Source organism: Benincasa hispida, chromosome 8 (assembly GCF_027475165.1).
Source record: "Benincasa hispida cultivar pf3 chromosome 8, pf3_genome.v1.1, whole genome shotgun sequence".
Classification (NCBI taxonomy): domain Eukaryota; kingdom Viridiplantae; phylum Streptophyta; class Magnoliopsida; order Cucurbitales; family Cucurbitaceae; genus Benincasa; species Benincasa hispida.
Genome location: NC_143485.1, coordinates 62,199,793 through 62,217,924, shown reverse-complemented (window position 1 = coordinate 62,217,924; position 18,132 = coordinate 62,199,793). Strand labels below are relative to the sequence as shown.

Sequence of the window (18,132 nt, the reverse complement as noted above, 5' to 3'; positions counted from 1 at the left end):
GGGAAAACACAGAAATTCTGTGAGCTAAAAGCTTAGTGAGTGACTATAGAATCGTAAAGCAGCAAGCGTATCATCACTATAAACATGTAAATATACCAATGAGTAAACTCAAGAAATTGTCTCTATATGGGGCTATAAACCACTCTCAGACATCATTAAACATTATTATTCCCTAGTTGAGAACGAGCCTAAACACTCTAGCTCCCAAACATTTATTACCGACCAAGAGACCCATACTTCGGTCTCTCATTCATAACTGCCTACGTGCACGTGGCCACACTAAGTACCATCATATTTTAGGTACTTCTGCTCAGATACCTTCTCAAATTTGTCCTTCAGTATCGAGCTACTATGATACCTTCTCAAATGTCCTTCGGTATCAAATTGGCCAGGTACCTTCTCAAATGTCCTTCGTTACCTAATTGGTTAGATACCTTCTCAATGTCCTTTGGTATCAAATGTGTATTTTGTAACATCAAATTAAGTTCCATTGCCTAGTATTTACACAAGAGTTGTTCCATTGCCACTCATTTACATAAAAACTCATTCTCTCATAGCCTTCCTCTAGGAAGCATATATCAAAATCAGAAACATAGCTTTTGTAATGCTTACACGACATACCTTGGCCTGTGTTACACACATACAAGTCGAGAAACATGCATTAAGTTATTCTCCAATCATTTGTTACTTGAGAAAGTATAAATACATCATCAATGTCACTGTGCTCTACTTGATCATAAATGCATGAGTATTGGAAACCTTAAGTTTACTTAGTCACTCACCGTTCGTTAGGTTCTTATTAGTTTATACGCTTCTCCTAGCTCTTCTTGGCCTAAAAGGATATAATTTCCGATTAAACTACATAGAATTCCTAGTAAAATACCTCAAATAATTCATTTATTAAAGGAACTTCCATCAATACATACAGCTTTACTAGTGAGATCCCCCTGAGCGAGGTCAGCAAGATCCCCCTGAGCGATGCTAGCGAGATCTTTTAGAGCGATGCTAGCAAGATCCGCTAGAGCGACGCTAGCGAGATCCTCTAGAGCGATACCAACTAGATCCTCTAGAGCGATACCAGTGAGATCCTCTAGAGTGATACCAGCGAGATCCTTTAGAGCGAGATCACACTTTTCATGTGAAATTTTTAACGATACTCACCTCAATTCCTAGCGAGATTTCCCCCTAGAGCGAGATCTTTCTTAAAAAATCAGCGATATTTCCTTTATAAGCGAGATCCTCATGCCCAAATCTCGCTATAATTCTCCACGAGGAATTGTTTGCTTGTTCTTCACAAGCAGCTGTCTGCTTATGCACCAATTCCCTGTTATAACTTCAAAAATTCATAACTCAAAATCCAAAGCTGTTTTCAAGAAACTTCCTTCTACAAACTTGTTTAGATTTGAGTTAACTTCCTTACTTTAAATTTCAGCCCGAATTCCTTATAGTTTTGCTTGAAACTTCCAAACTTCACCTCGGGCCCTGATGAATCCATGGTTCTGCCTCTTCTGCAAATTCTCCACTTTTGTTCTTCTCCTCTTGCAATCTTTCTCAAGTAGGGCAACCTTGAAAACTAGATTCTCCCAGCTTTCAAATGGCACCAAATTCGCTAAATTTTCTCTTGTTAATTGCCGAAACCATGCTTTTGAAGTTTCACTTCTCTTTTAATCTTTCTGCCGCTTCCTGAGTTCAAAGAGTAGATTGCCACGTCACCCCACATTTAGTGCCTCCATCCAGACTAATGATTCAGTTTCTTCATTTAATTTATTTCCTTCCCTTCTTTCATAATCCCTATAAACAACATGAATTTCTACTTAATAAATATGTAATAAATATCCCTTTGGCTAAACATGTTTATCTAGGGAACCTAAGTTCGGGGTTTACAAAAATGGAGAGAAAAAATGTATATACAGTAATAATAATAGGCCTCGTAAGGGGAATTCACTCCCATCCCCCACCCCATCCCTACCATTTGAAGGTGAGGATTCTCTGTCGAGTAAATGGGGTCCCCCCGGCTACCCATTCCCCGTTTCCTCACTGGGATTCCTCTGATAATTTCCCGCGAGGATTCCCCTGTTCATTTCTAATAACTTGTAGAATTACAAATTATTTTACCTCTTTTATCTAAAATAATTAGGAAAAAACATGAAAATTGCGACAGCTTGGAAAGAAATTCATGAAAATAATAATATCATGCGATCACATGCGTACAAAGTCTCACAATCCATGAAATATGTGAAAATCATGCTCTTTGGATGTAGGAAATCTATATATGCGATCACCACAAAGGAAGCTCTAACGCCAACATTGGAATCACATAGTTGAAAATATAGCCTCATGCGATAGATGACATGACACATGAGCAGTGGAGGTCAAATCAGAGATCAAGTTGGTAGCTGACAAGAAAGCTTCTCGGCAAAGCGATTCTAATGGGGTGGGGGAGGGGGGTCCCCCATCCCTGGCCTCGTAGGGGGAATTCATTCTCATCCTTGCCCCCGTCCCTACCATTTGAAGGTGAGGGTTCCCCATGAGTAAATAGGATCCCCGTGACTACCCATTCCCCATTTCCCATGGGGATTCCTCTGATAATTTCCCACAAGGATTCCCTTGTTCATTCCTAATAACTTGTAGAATTACAAATTCTTTTACCTCTTTTATCTAAAACAATTAGGAAAAGCCTTAAAAAATGCGACATCTTGGAAAGAAATATATGAAAATAATAATATCATGCAATCACATGCGTACAAAGTCTCACAATCCATGAAAGATGTGAAAATCGTGCTCTTTCGATGCAAGAATCCATATATGCGATCACCGCAAGTGAAGCCCTAATGCCAACATTCGAATCGCATAGTTGAAAATATAGCCTCATGCGATAGATGACATGATGCATGGACGATGGAGGTCAAATTAGAAATCGAGTTGGTAGCTGACAAGAAAGCTTCACGGCAGAGCCAATGAACTTCTAACACAGAGCAGACGACGTGTTAGGGTATGAAATTTAATGCATCCTATCAGCACAATCATTAGTGCAAGAGGAAAAAGGTCTTGCTTGACGCCTATAAATACTCCATGAAGATTTCCATGTAAGATAGATATATGGCCAAAACATTGAATAAAACTTTGCAAAAATTCTCACTTAAAAAACACTTCCTTTCAAGCCATCGTGAAATCTTGAGTGAAAGCTCAAGATTTCTTCTGGAGAACCAAGGAGAGACTTCACCTTCACCACAATCTTTATGAAGCAATCGTCCACAGCGCCGGAGGAGCAATGAATTGTATACCATGTCTTGACTCTCTATCTCTATCTCTTTTCTTCTACCGTTGTTATTTATATTGTATAAAATGTTGAAAGACTCCTTTTTATCAATATGAATGCATCTACAATTTATCTTTTATCCATCTCTCAATCTTTTACCATGAGCAACTAATTTCTTTATGGGTTGAGAAACATTGCAACTAACATAAATTAAATAAAGCTTATTCGTGCGTTCAACTTGTTTCATGTATGCTTTATAAACTATTTGAATAAGTCGAAAGATTGTTCTAAATATAATGATTCTATGTTTGAAAAAGCAAAGGATTTAGACCGCATAAAACAAGAAAGATTATCTTTAGAAACAAAGAGACATGTTTTGCATCAAATACTCATCGCATGCATCCTAGAAATAGAATATGATAGCTAAATACATTGAGAAGTGTAGGTTACAATTTTCGAGTGATTTGTTTAAATGCATGATTTATGCAGTTACTTAGGAATTGTTAGTGAATACTTTTCTCAACCCTATCTTTAATCATTTGAAATCTATATCTCTTCCCATAGATTGTTTCTCTTATGATTGTGATACCCATCACATCCATCACCATTTATTTTAGTAATAGAATAGAAACAAACTCATTGCATATTTAATAAATAGTTTGTGTCAAGATTGAAACAATTATAGTAAACGCATCAATAGAACGCAATCCCTGAGTTCGACCCTGGTCTCACCAGGATTCTAGTTGAATTTATGCTTGGGTCTAACTATGTAAAACAATGCGTCTATAAGATAGTACAAAGCGCTTAAATCATCGCATAGATAAAATGCATCAAAAAACATCAATTCCTGGCGGGAATTCCCCTATTAACATTTTTTTTTAATTCGAGTCACTTTATTTAAAATTGCACTAATCCAAAAAAATAAATAATAAATAATAGACTAATCTATGAAATAAACACAATTTAGAAGCTCACAAATCCATTAATTAAGTTTACGACTTATATTAAATAAAGTCCGAATAAAAGTTGGAAGTCAATTGAAGTCAAATGTCTTATATAATTACAAATACAACAGCCACAATCATAAATTGCTCGTCTTTCTTTCTTCACTGATGACCTTACATTTAAATTTTTCTCCTTTCTCGACATCATTCCATCATCAGTTGTGAGTATTCCTATATTTAAAATATAATTAACAAATAATGTCACAAAAAATAACTAGACAACAAGCTTTAAAAAGTATAATAAAAAATTAATGTTAATCCTTGAGCATACCTCAAACCCTGCTTGAACGGACATGAACAATATTATTTATTATTAACTAGACCCGACCCTTGCGAGTTTTTCTACCAACTCTATTTATTATTAAAAAGAATAATAAGAATAATACGAATAAATTGAAAATATCTAAGCAAATAGAACCCAAAATCCTTTAATGGAAAGCCTAAATTACAACCTAGAGCCAATTGAAGATTACTTAAAATCATCTCAGATTTAGAAAAAATATAAGAATAAAACTAAATAAATAAGAGAAACTTGGAATCTTCGAAAAAATTGAAATAAATAAATAATACTAAATTAGAGTTTGAAAAAGGAGTAATATTTTTAAAAAGAAGGAATAAGATCCACCATTTATTTAAAAAATAATATAGAAAAGAAGTGGGGCCCACATTCTTTAAGAACAACTTTCCCTTCTTCTCCACATTTTTCCTTTCTTTTTCCTCTTCTTCTTCAGTCTCATCCTCTTCTTTATTCTTATTTGCAGGTGAATTTCAGTCGTTCGCCTAAAGTTGTTACCAGACTACACACTTTGCGATTATCGCAGATCTGCTCAGAGGGAGTTGCGTCGGAAGTTCGGAGTTGTGAGTCTGTGGGTATCGTGCCAGCCACCGGAGGGTGGGGAGCTCGTCAGAACACTTCTTTTATTTTTCTCTGATCTTCTATACTTTTCACTCTACTCTCACTCAGTCTCTCAATTTGTTTCTTTCCTTCTCTTTGTGTCTTCAATCTTTTTTTTTTCGTCCCTTTTACCACTCTATAAGTTCACAATTTATAGCAGAAGCCATACTTGAAGTTGAGATTTTTAAGCAGATTCAAAGGAAGATAGTGAACAGAGGAAGAAGGTTGAAGAAAAGGAGAGGGTTGAGGAGGGGGAAGAATAACGTTGGAGAGAAAAAGAAAAAGAAAAAAGAAAAATAATAAAAATAAAAATAAAAATAAGTAAATAAATAAAATAACAAAATAACAAAAATAGAAACAGAAAATAGAGAGAAAAATAAGAAAAATAAACTAATAATAATAAGAAGATAAACAAAACAAATAAAATAACGAAAAAAAGATAAATAAAAAACTAATAATAATAAGATAAATAAAGCGAGTAAAATAACAAAAACAAGATAAAACGAAATTAATAAAAAAATAAAAAATAGAAAATAAAATAAAAATAAACTAATAAGAATAAAAATAAAAATGATAAATAAAGATTGTTTACACAAAAATGGTGGGCGTTAGTTGCTAACGGTCTTAGCACATAAAGATTGTTTGTAAAGTCAACCGGAGACCTCTCACTGCTACAACCGAGACGATGTGCCCAGTTCCAACCCGCATTGTCATCTCACCAGTATCTAGTTGCTATCAGGAACTAATTCTCTAAAATAAAGAACAAACATGGTTAGTGGCCCTAGAGTCTATAATTCAGGTAGAATCATCATTCTCCACTAAGTAGTTTCCAATACCAGTAAATCATATTTACCTTACTTGGCCTTCTTTCCTGCCATGTATTTGGGGGCAGTTCTTCTTCCAATGCCTATCTTGGTTGCAATAGAAACAAATTTCCTTTGCAGTCTTGATCGATTTTCTGCCCCTTTGAGCGGTAACTATAGGGTTAGCTTTCCCCTTTCTATCCTTCTTCTTCTTTCACTTTTTGGTGTTGGAGGAAGAAGGTACAGACTTAGTCTCAGAGGTCGAACCTCTATGGAACTTCTTAGAAGATGAAGCAACATTTGCTTCACCCTTCTATTCCTTACTTTTCATCAAGGATTGGAAGGTTTGTAGCTCATTGAGCAGAGTGGTCAGGTTATAGTCAATAATGTTCAAAACAATATTGCTACGGAAGTGTAGGAAACTTTCAAGTAAAGATTCCAAAATGAAGCTAACCTGACTGGCTTCATCGATGTTTGACCAATTCATCTCCACCACGTTGAAGTGGACCATCATATTGAGAACATGTTCTCGAACAGATGCCCCTTCTTGCATATGGGCATTTAAGATGTGTTTTAGAGCATCATGCCTGAGCTGTGCAGATGGTTGTCCGAACATTCCCCTCAGGGACTCCATGATCTCATGAGCTGTGAGTATGGGCTCATGCTTCTTAGCCAAGACTTCGTTAAGACTTGCTAAGATATACGCTTGGGCCTTATCGTTTTCCTGTGTCCAATGCTCATAAGCTTCCCAAACGTTTCGAGGAGCATTGAGAGTAGGAATGGGAGGACAATCCTCCATTAGGACAAAATGAAGATCATCGATGATCAATATTATGTTGATTGTGTTTTTCCAACTAGTATAATTCTCTCCCGTTAATTTATCCGCGGTGAACAAGTTTAAAGTAGCGGTAGCCATATTAAAGTAATTGCTGAAAAAGAACAAACTATTTACATTTAGTCTACTTGCATTAAACCACTTAAAAAAACCAATCAGATTTTTAGCAAAATAGTCTAGTGTACCCTAAGTTACATCTATTTTGCAATGATGTTTCAGTGAGGCAGAACAAAAGTCATCGTAGGGTGATCAAGTGCCCCTTCACTGAAATGAGACATTCTCAACCATTAGATAGAAACAACACCTTGTCACTGTAACTAATAGTCACCACTGTTTAGTCTAGAATTTGTTAACACGCTTAACAATTCTTGTAAGTGTAACCCCACATTTTAAGTTTTAGAGTTTCGCCCCAATGAGCCAACCGTAGGGAATAATCGAATTGGGACATGAAACTAAAGCAACCCTATCTATTTTTGGAGATTGAATAAAGCATCATGCAATACTGTCATCCTTTAAGGGGACATCCACAATGCCACAAAGCAATTCATGAAACTTTATTTAACCTAATGAAAGAAACCGATGGATGTGCTGTCACATGTTCCGCTCCCACTTACTATAAACACTCTCTCCATTCACCTTGTTATTGACCTACCCAAATGCCACCCGTAGAGGGACACCCATCAAGGTCGAGAGTAGATCTCACGGTGTGAATTTATAGGGAGAAACGTGTAGAGGATAAATGAAATATCATATACCCCATTTTCCTCCCACTGAGTGTTCTACCTAAGGTTAATTAACTTAGAAAAAAATCTAGGTACTGATTGTATCTAAGTGAACGTTTAATTTTCTCAAAGACAACACTTGTCTTTGATGATTAAACAATTTTGATTGAAGTCTCATTAAACTCTTTAATAGACGTTAATCAAAACTTGCATGCATGTAACAAATCTATCTAATTCACCTTTTCAGATAGGTTCCCAAGTAGGGGTGTGGCGTTTCTATCAACTTAAGTACCCCAACCTAGACATAACCCGCCTTTGACAAAAGGTCCCTTATAGATATATTTGTTACATATTTAATCTTTTATTAAGAATCAATAAAAGATTAAACTAAGATTTCTAATCTCATTAGAAATATGATCTTAGGTCTATCTCAATCATGTTTTAAAACAATTTTAAAAACGATTATAACTTAAGGCTTGCATGCAACTCTTAATTATTGATTTTAATTCTAATTTCATTTAGTTATAAATATTATAAGTACATGAAATAATTAAAACATTCATTGCATGCTTGATATACTTTAGTTAATCATAACATTTATAATTTAACCTAAGGTAATGTCATGCTTCATACAATCTCCATTCATTACTAACATATATAACAATTATATAACTAGGTAATGAATCATACTATAGCATACTTTCCATACATTCATTCAACCATATATTATAACAATTATAATATAAATAATGCATGGATATGCTATAAATGCATGCATACATATACTATAACATTTATATTATATGATACATGAGCATGCTATATAATTTAAATCATACATATACATATGTTATTTCCTTATATTATAAAATGATGCATGAATATAAATGCATAACCTATGGTGAGTTTTACAATTATATGACATACAATATGACATATAATTAAAAACATACATCATATGTATATTTAATACTAACAGTTAATGGACCAAGATAGGATGCCTAAAAGAAACTTAAAGACTAATTATTGCAAGAGTCAATTGAAGGAACTCTAATCAAAGAGTACCTCTGAGCGGAAGCAAGATCGTTCCAAACTCATTGTGACAGAATTACCGCATTCACAATCAAACAAACTAGTTAAGCATTAACAACAAATTACATGCATGCTTTGAAACTTAAACAACAAAGAGAACAAAATACATACCAGTTGAAGAACCCTTCTTCACGAAAATCTTACTCTCATCCAACGGACTGCACCTCACGCTCTCGTTGAGATTGTCGACAAATCACGGTCGTCTACCCACGAACGGCCTACTCATGAACATGGCAGTAGGGAAGACACCACCACTTGGAACCCTCAGTATATTCTTGAAGTGAGAATCTAGGAGGTGTGGGCTCTGTTGGATTTGGTAGAGGGAAGGAGGAGAGATGATCGTTTACCACGACCAAGCAAGTGGGAGAAATCGGGTGTCTATCGTATAGACGATGCTTGATCGTATAGGTAGAGGTACACAATTGTGTAGTAAAAGGGGCGAGATAATCGTTTAGTGAACACTCAGGCGTGCGATCGTTTAGAAAATTCTAGACGATCATTTAGTAAATCCTATGCGATCGTTTAATAAATCGTGTGTGTGTATATGATTTTTTAAAAACTTTGAGCTGTCGTGTATGCTCTAGGTTTGCTATGCGATAAGCAATATACATAATTCTGTGAGCGAATGTCTTATCCTTTGCAAAATGAAAACAATTTTCATTTTATCATTCAGTTATACGATCGTGTAGCAAAAAGCTACACGATCTTGTAGAACTACTTTTTTACTAAACGAAGCAGAGCTCTGAATTTTTTCTGAGAAGCTCCCTAGGAACAACACGAGCAACTTAAAACAATGAATATAGGCTCTATAGCATAATTATGCCCAAAACAGGGGCCTTTACAAACCAAATTTGTAAATGAATAAAGCCTTAAAACTAAGTATCCTATCCCGAAAACATCCATCAACAAAACCACGTTCATCACTCGCATGAGTTATGAACAGAATGCAGAAGAAGTAAAAACCCACCATTACTGTAAAAATTGATTCAATAAGAAATGGAATTTGGGATAAGTAAACCAGCAAACCTAGCTCTGATACCAATTGAAGGGAACCTTGAGCGTAAGTGGATTATTCGAAACACCATTCTTTAAAGAAATTAATTTTTACAGAAAAGAAATGACAAGATATGCATTTACATAAATTACATGATGCTAAGTTAAAAGAAAACTTAGTGTTTCATAAACCCTTACCTTTGAAGACTTTCTTCAAGTATCCCTCGATCAAGATCCGAACACTACCATGATGGCTTCTTCAGTATTCTCAGGCAGAGAACCCAAGAGTGGAGGGTTCTGGCTATTTTGGAATGAGGGAATTTTTTAGTAGAGAGGAGGAAGAGTTGAGATTGTTCACAAAAAACTTACAGAACAACTTCTGTCTTTCTCACAGTGTGTCTAACCAAGGAGACTCTTTCCTCTCTTTTCAAAAGCCAAAATACAGCAACCATTTAAATTAAAATAATAAATAATATATATATAGAAAAGAGAGGGAGGTAGTTGTAACTCCCTCCCTCATTTAAATTAAAATAATAAATAATATATATATGATTACTAACTTATCATATAATATATATATTAAAATCATATGTTAAATCAAATATAACATACAATCTATAATTTTAATATTACTCCCTTCCTCATTTAAATTCAAATAACAAATAATATATATATATATATATATATATATATATATATATATATATATATGATAACTAATTTATCATATAATACATATATTAAATTATATGTTATATCAAATATAACATATAATCTATGGTTTTAATATTGTATCATATACAATATATCCTATAGACTCTTTTCTTTTTCATGTGGTATTTAATATAAATCACATTTATATTAAATTTAACAATTATGAATCCAATTCATATAATTAATATTTGAATCATATTTAAATATTTATTTTCTCTCACTAAAGCAATAAATGTATCAAATACATAATAATAATTATATCACATATAATTAAAATAACTTAATTATATCATATATAATTAAATCCCCAAATTAATTTGAACAAATCAAATTAATCCAAAAACTAATTTTCATTTAATCCTATTGAGCTACCAAGGGGACCCTATGGACCTGTAACTTGAAGCTCCAACAGTACATGAATAATTAATCAAACTCTTTAATTAAAATATTCAACATCTGTTAATTGTCGGGCACTTCACTAAAGACCGACAGCTGCGCTCTTCGCACTACAGATTTATCTCTGTGTCCATTGGAAATAACCAATCAACAGTACGATGACCCTTCACAAATTGCTCGTAAGTACAGCTGGGCCAAAATTACCATTTTGCATCTGTAGTTACATCTAACTCCTTAAGTACCACTGATCCCTTTAATGAACAATAGATCATAGTCCAACTATGACTAAACCCATCTCGGACCAGGAGAGGGTGTAGTGCCATATTGTTCAAGTCCAAGAATCAGCCCTTAAAGGGAAAATTTATCTATTTACCTCGACCTCGGGGAAGGAGTAAATTTCTTCTTGTGTAGTTGTGTTCCCAGCTCCTCAATCAGACGAATCCCCAAAATGGTAAACGATATGGCCACTCTCACCCATACAAATCAAAGGACCGTCCTCATAGATAGGAGTTTACAACTCGTTCAGGATTCAGGTCATATTACCTATGGTCATCCTAGTGAAATGTAAGCCTCTATTATGAATGCCGTTATATAATGAGACTAAACATTTTGTGGTCCTGTTTATTACACGAGTATATCAGCATGCAGCGGAAGTAATAAGGATCAATAAACATTCGAATTTTTTAATTTTGGTTGTAACTAAAGCATGCTCATACAATAATAAGAGGGTTTCAAGCAATACCTTTGTAGAACCTTTAGAATCTCGATTCTCATCTGCAAAACTTCTCCAAATCTTGTTGTGAACCACCTCAAGATCTTCCCCACTATTCTCTTGGAGATTTAGATTGAGTTATGGGACTCAAGATTAGCTTGAATGAAGAGAACTTGGAGAAGAACTCACTGCAACAACCCACTTGAAAAAGACACTTCTTCAACTCGATTTTTTCAGCAAAAACTCAATTGATGTATGCCTCAATTTCACTCCTATCTTCTCTATTTATTGAAGGACTCTCATGCAAAGAAGATGGTTGCATGAGATACAGCTCATGCTTAGAATATTGAAGTTTGAGTCAAGTGGGCTTTGAGAGAGCAAATTGAAGGTGATAATGGAAAAACCCATAATTCCATTTTGTGTTTTTCAATTTCAATTTTGATTTCAAAATTGAAAATATTATTAATTTTACAAAATTAATTTTCTAATAAAATTAATAATAAATAATTAATTAAATAATTTAATTAATTCTAATTAATTTAATATCAAATATTAAATTAATTTTACACAAATTCCATCTTCATGGATTAATTAATTCTCCGATTTCATTTAATTCTAATTTGAACATTTCAAATTAACTTATCACGCTACTCTAAAGCTAAAACATTTACAGGCTAGTAGGGAACCTCGCGGACCTTCAAATCATGGGCTCCAATGACCCAAGAATAATTGACTAAACCCATTACACTGAATTAAACCCCATTCGTTAACTAATGGGTCATTCCACTAAAGCCCATAGTTGTACTCCCCTTATTGTAGATATATTATGTCCACTCGATATAACCATGATTAGTAAGTTAACCCTTCACAAGTTGTTAGTAATAACGGTTGGGTGTCTGTTTTACCCCCGAGATTACCTCTTGTTCCTTAAGTCCCACTGATCCTCTAACGAATAATTGATTTGTGATCCGATCAACAAATTGAGTCCCTCTCGGGCCAGTGAGAAGGTGAGGCCCCTTATTCAAGACCTGAGTCAGCACTTAAGAGAACAACCTCTCTACTATCTCTAGAAGTGGGTAGGAGTGAATTTCATCTTGCACCCTATGTCCCCAGCTATCTACTCGGTCTTACCCCTGAAATGGAGGTTTATTGAGTCGGATTTGTTGAGCCAACCTTCACCTATGCAAATCTAAGGATAATCCCGAATAAACAGGAGTTCATAGTTAGTTCAGGATTAAAGTCAAGTTATCTAGGTTATCGCTTTGAAATAGTCAGTCTTATACAGTAAACAACGTTATAAAGTAAGAGTGACTGATTTCGTGGTCCAACCTTGTACAAATCCATTGCATAGGACGCCCTCACTTTTCATGTCATAACATGTACAAATTAGGATCACATCGTTTGTAGCACTTTACAACTCTTTGTAACAACTACAAAATGGGTTGCATCCAATAGTGTTACCAGAATAAGGCACCCAATCTCATTCATATACTATAGATCATTTTGACTATTTACTCGAACTTGATCAACTTTTATGTCTCCACATAAAGTTTAAGTACTCATGTAATAGTCATGGGTCTTTTAGTTTATTCGATTTCTAAAACAAAATAAGCAATATATATATTCAATAACAACTTATTGAATTTTTAGAATAAGTTAATTGTTTACAAACCACGAGTTTTAGGATATAAAACCTAACAAACTCCCACTTGGACTATAACTCCAGTGGTAACTTATATATCAAAATATATATAACTGAGTTTCTGAGTTTTATAGAGAAATACAATAAACTAGGGCATCTCGTACCCATGGTTTACCATTTGGCATCCTATACTCGATATTTCTCCCACTTGTCCTAGGTTATTAACCTGGCATTCCTAATCTTACTAGGTAATTTTCAAACACTTTAGCCAAGAGAATCATTGTAAACATGTTAGTGTACAATAGACTTCTTATTAAACTATATGGGGAATGCATCTTATTCTCAATAATGACCAGGAAGTCATGCTTTTCTCCCACTACATCGAGGTACTCTCAACTATTTGAGTAAGACGCATTTGACCTGTCTAAACAACTCTTGTTTATAGTGTTAATTCGATAGCCCTTTATTGATTTATGCAAGTTTTATGAAAACAAATAATACAAGGTCATCTGGAACAACACTCCAATGATGTTAAGAAACCAATCTAAGGCAATTAGAAATTTTGTCACTAAATTTCATGTTCTACCAAATAGACTTAGAAATCTTAAACTTTCTATACTTTGATCCAATGAAGTATTTCAGTTTTATTTTACTTAACAAGTTTTGTACACTCTGAATTTTTCAAGTGTTCTAAACTTATCATTTAAATTAGATAACTACTTGCCTTTAAATATTTCTAGCCGTTTTAAATATCTGAATATTTGCAAATGGCTTTTAACTAGGTTGGTTCTTAACAGAAGTTGTTGTGAGATAGGAAAAATGTAATTTTCGAAAATGAACATTTCATTTACAACAAAAATATATACATTTTGTTCGTTACATGATAACAAAAGTAGATAAGATTATCATCAAACAATAACATCTCCCACTGGTTAAGTTGAGCAAGCGGTCTTCAAGAACTAGTTTACCTGTTTTTCTTTCTCTGCTCTCTTCTCAGCAAGGTACTGAGGGCAGTTCCTCTTCTAGTGCCCTTCGTCGTTACAATGGAAACACTTTCTTTTATCTGCAGCATTGTTCTTGCCTTTCTTCCCAGCAGGTTTCTTTGTCTCTTTCCCTTTGGTCTTCTTAACAGGAATATTCTTACTTTGTGAAGAGGAAGAAACATCAAGCTTTTTCGAGGATGTTCCTCTTTTCCCAGCGGTAGTAAGTTTACTTCTGATTCCTGACCTTTAAATCTCACTATTTTCTGGTAAGTCTGTAGCTCATTTAACAGAGTAGTCAAGTTATATTCAATTTTATTCATCAACGCGTTCGTACAGAACTGTAGAAAACTTTTCGGAAGAGATTCTAGAATAAAACCGACTTGAGTTCTCTCATCGACGACAGTACCATTTACTTTCGCCACATTAAAGTGGACCATCATGTCCAGGACATGTTCACAAACAGAGGCCTCCTCTTTCATTCGACAATTGTAAACGTACTTTATAGCATCATGCCTGAGGGAGAAGGACGGTTATCTGAACATCCCTTGTAAAGATTTCATAATCTCTTTGCCACTATCTATATCCTCGTGTTTCTTTGCCAAGACATCAGATATGCTGGCAAGGATATAAGTGCGAGCTCATTCGCCTTGATCCATCTATTTTACGCATCCCGAACAATTCAATTTATGTTAGAGCTTGGAACGGGAGGAAAATCCTCTGTTAAGAAGAACCGTAAATCATCTATCACCAGTATAGTATTCATATTTGATTTCTAGGTTGCATAATTATCCCCTATTAGTTTATCAGACACCAACAATTGTACTAGAGAACTTGTCATTTTGAAAAATATAAACAAATTTTATAAGTGAATTTCTTTTAAATCCAATCAAGTTTTAGCAAAGTAATAATATACCCAAGATTATTTTTGTAACGATAATACAGGAAGACATTCTTGGCTAAACACTATCTCGAGAATAACTCATATTCCGATAGTCATTTAGCTACCGTTTTTGGTCAGAGATTACTAACTCTTTAGTAATTTTGTAAGTGTAACCCTCTGTTTTTAGACCTAAAAGTTTGATCCCAACGATGCTCCTAAAGTTGGAAAGTCAAAGCTGAAACCGACTTTAGAAATCCTATCCATTTCTAGAGTTTGAGTTGTTCCGAATCCTATGTTAAAACCCTACGTGGGGATAGTCGCCGTTAAGTGACTAGTTAGACCGTCTTAAAGACGACAAGCAGGCGCAACATAGGAATCTCACGATTGAAACCAATAAAAGAGACCGTAGGATATGTTGACACATATCCTTCATCTACTTCCAATCTTTTTAAATGAACTACTTCCCTCATTCACTTTGGTCTTGATCTATGACGAACACTTTCCGAATGGAGGTCACTTCCAGGGTGACATGAAGTGTTGCACAGCTCTCACAGTGGGAATTATATAGGAACGTGAGAATTGAAATCAATATATCATATATTTGATTTTCCAATGAACAGTTTCCCCTCATTCACTATGATCAATTCACGTAAACATTTTCCGTATGGAGGTCACTCCTAGGGTGACACGAAGTGCCGCATGAACCTTTTGGTGTGAACATCTTGAGAACGTGAAAATTTTAAAATCGAGACATCATATTTGATTTTAAAGTGAACAACTTCCCCCATTCACCAAAATCTCAATTCACGTAAACACTTTCCAAATGGAGGTCACTTCCAAGGTGACACAAAGTGCCACATGAACTTTTTATTGTGAACTCTTAGGGACGTGAGAGCTAGAAATAATCATATCATATATGTTAATTAATCTCCCGCTGAAGTGTTCTAACATATCATATATCTTATTTGATTTTCACTAAAGTTTTCGAATAGTATATCGTATATGTTATTAAACTCCCACTGAAGTGTTCTAACGATTAAACAGGGTATGCATTTTTTAGGCTTGTTTCGACTAATTAAACAACCTAAGTCTAGGTGTTTATCCAAGTATAACTTTTATAATTAGATTTTAACTTACGATGTCTAGGTGATAAACCAGTTTTAAAACCTCACATCGCTCACGTATTGCTCATAAAACTGGTTAACAGCGCTTAATAATTTAGCCATAATCCCCAGGTAGGAGGTGTTCCGTAGACTGTCAACTTAAATACATCCAACCTTCGATAGAATTATATACCAGTTGAGCTTGTAACCTGAGTTTTATAAGTTTAACGACCTATTTTAACTATTAAAATGAGTGTTTAACCCTAGTAAGCACGCAACTATTCTTTGTTATGGATTTTATAACAATTATATTAAATAAAAGAAACCCTAATAGGCATGCTATATATTATAACAATTCATAACATACTTTCAATGCATGTAACATGCTTCCTATGATGGGATTTTAAATCTACATGGCATACTATATGCACATACAAGATTTATTTAATTATAACATACATCACATACAAAAATAATTAAACACATACTGATACGATTTTAGTTTTGGTATAAACAAGCAAAAAAAGACCTAAGAATTACTTAAACAGCAAGAAACAACTTCAAACCGCTTTCGGACCGCTCGAACTACTTCAACCGAACCCAAACAACTTGAACTGAATGTGAACCACTTGAACTGGACAAGCAAAACACCCTTTTTAAGCTAAACCGGATCAAGTTTGAAGAAAATCGGTCAAATTGATCTATCCTCAATGGTCCTTACTCAGTCATCAAGTCAAACTTGTCAAGAAATCGGTTCAAAGATCTCGCTCAAACTTGATCTCTCGCTCCTAGCTTGAAATCTCGCTTGATCTTGATTCAAAATCTCTCTCAACTCGATCTCTCACTCGAAAATTCCATTAAAACCTTGCTCAAAACAAAATCTCTCTTGAAACTTGATCAAATCTCACTGCTTGTATATGATCTCACTGGAAATGTGAGTAGCGTTGCTACGATCAAGAGCAACGTCACAACGCTACCTGATATACATCTCGTTGTCGTTGGATTTGATCAGATATCTCGCTTGACCTTCAAAGGAAAATCTCGCTTTCACTAGAAATTTTTTAGCAGTGTTGCAACCCTCATGGGCAGCGTTACAACGCTGCCTGGGCAAAAGCTCACAATCTTAAACGGCAGCTCGGCCTTCTTCACTTGTTTCTTCAATTACATATTAATTTCAACTCAAATGACTCCAAATAAACTATAGACTTTTAAGCACACATATAAGCTCATCAAACAAGAGCCAACTACAAATTTAATCAAGGAATCAAAAAAAAATTAAATGCCAAAACTCAGAAAACCATATCAGTTCACCATTTTCATATATCTCATGAAAAAACACCCACCAAGCCAAGATTAAACTAAATTGAATGCTTAAATGATGCTCTGATACCAATTGTAGGAGCATATTAGCATGCAGCAGAAGCAACAAGGATCAATATGAAGGAACTCTTATCAAAGAGAACCCATGAGCGGAAGCAAGATCTTTTCAAGCCCATTGTGATAGAATTAAAGTCTTCACAAACATACATAATGGTTATGCATCTTCTAACAAACTACAACATGCTTTCATAATTAAATACATAAGGAATGAGAGACATACCTTTGAAGAACTCATCTTCTACTGATCTCTTGAAGAACTTGAACAATAATCTCTCGTTCTCGCCCAGATTGCCTACCCAATCGTCTAGCAGTCACAAACAATCTTTTCCACGAACAAGTAACCTCTTAGACACCATCACTCAACAACCTTAATATTCTCGGAGTGAGAATCCAGGAGGTGTGGGCTCTGTTGGATTTGGTAGAGGGATGGAGGAAGGCAACAATCAAACCAAATGGCAAAGCAAGTGGGAGAAGAAACTGCCTATTGCATAGACTTTGTGTGCATGATCGTTTAGTAAATCTCACTAGGTACACGATTGATAACGGGCAGAAATGCACGTTATTACAGTGCAAAGTCATAAAATAATGCAAGATTGCGATGGTAAAAATATATAATATTGCATCCAAAAGCATTAAGTTCACAACATTACGATCACATACGTCCATCGCATTAAAATAGCTAACTTATGTATTTTTGTGCAGAAAATGCATTGGCGCAA

General features: G+C 34.7%; 1 long non-coding RNA gene across 1 annotated transcript; it reads right to left on the bottom strand.

Annotated features, from left to right (window-relative positions):
• Nucleotides 1-4,227: 4,227 nt before the first annotated feature.
• Nucleotides 4,228-4,564, bottom strand: LOC120083382 (uncharacterized). The gene is made up of 2 exons (XR_005483413.2): nucleotides 4,535-4,564; nucleotides 4,228-4,434 (listed from the first exon to the last, which is right to left on the bottom strand). It is a non-coding gene; the product is annotated as an uncharacterized LOC120083382 (long non-coding RNA).
• Nucleotides 4,565-18,132: the final 13,568 nt, after the last annotated feature.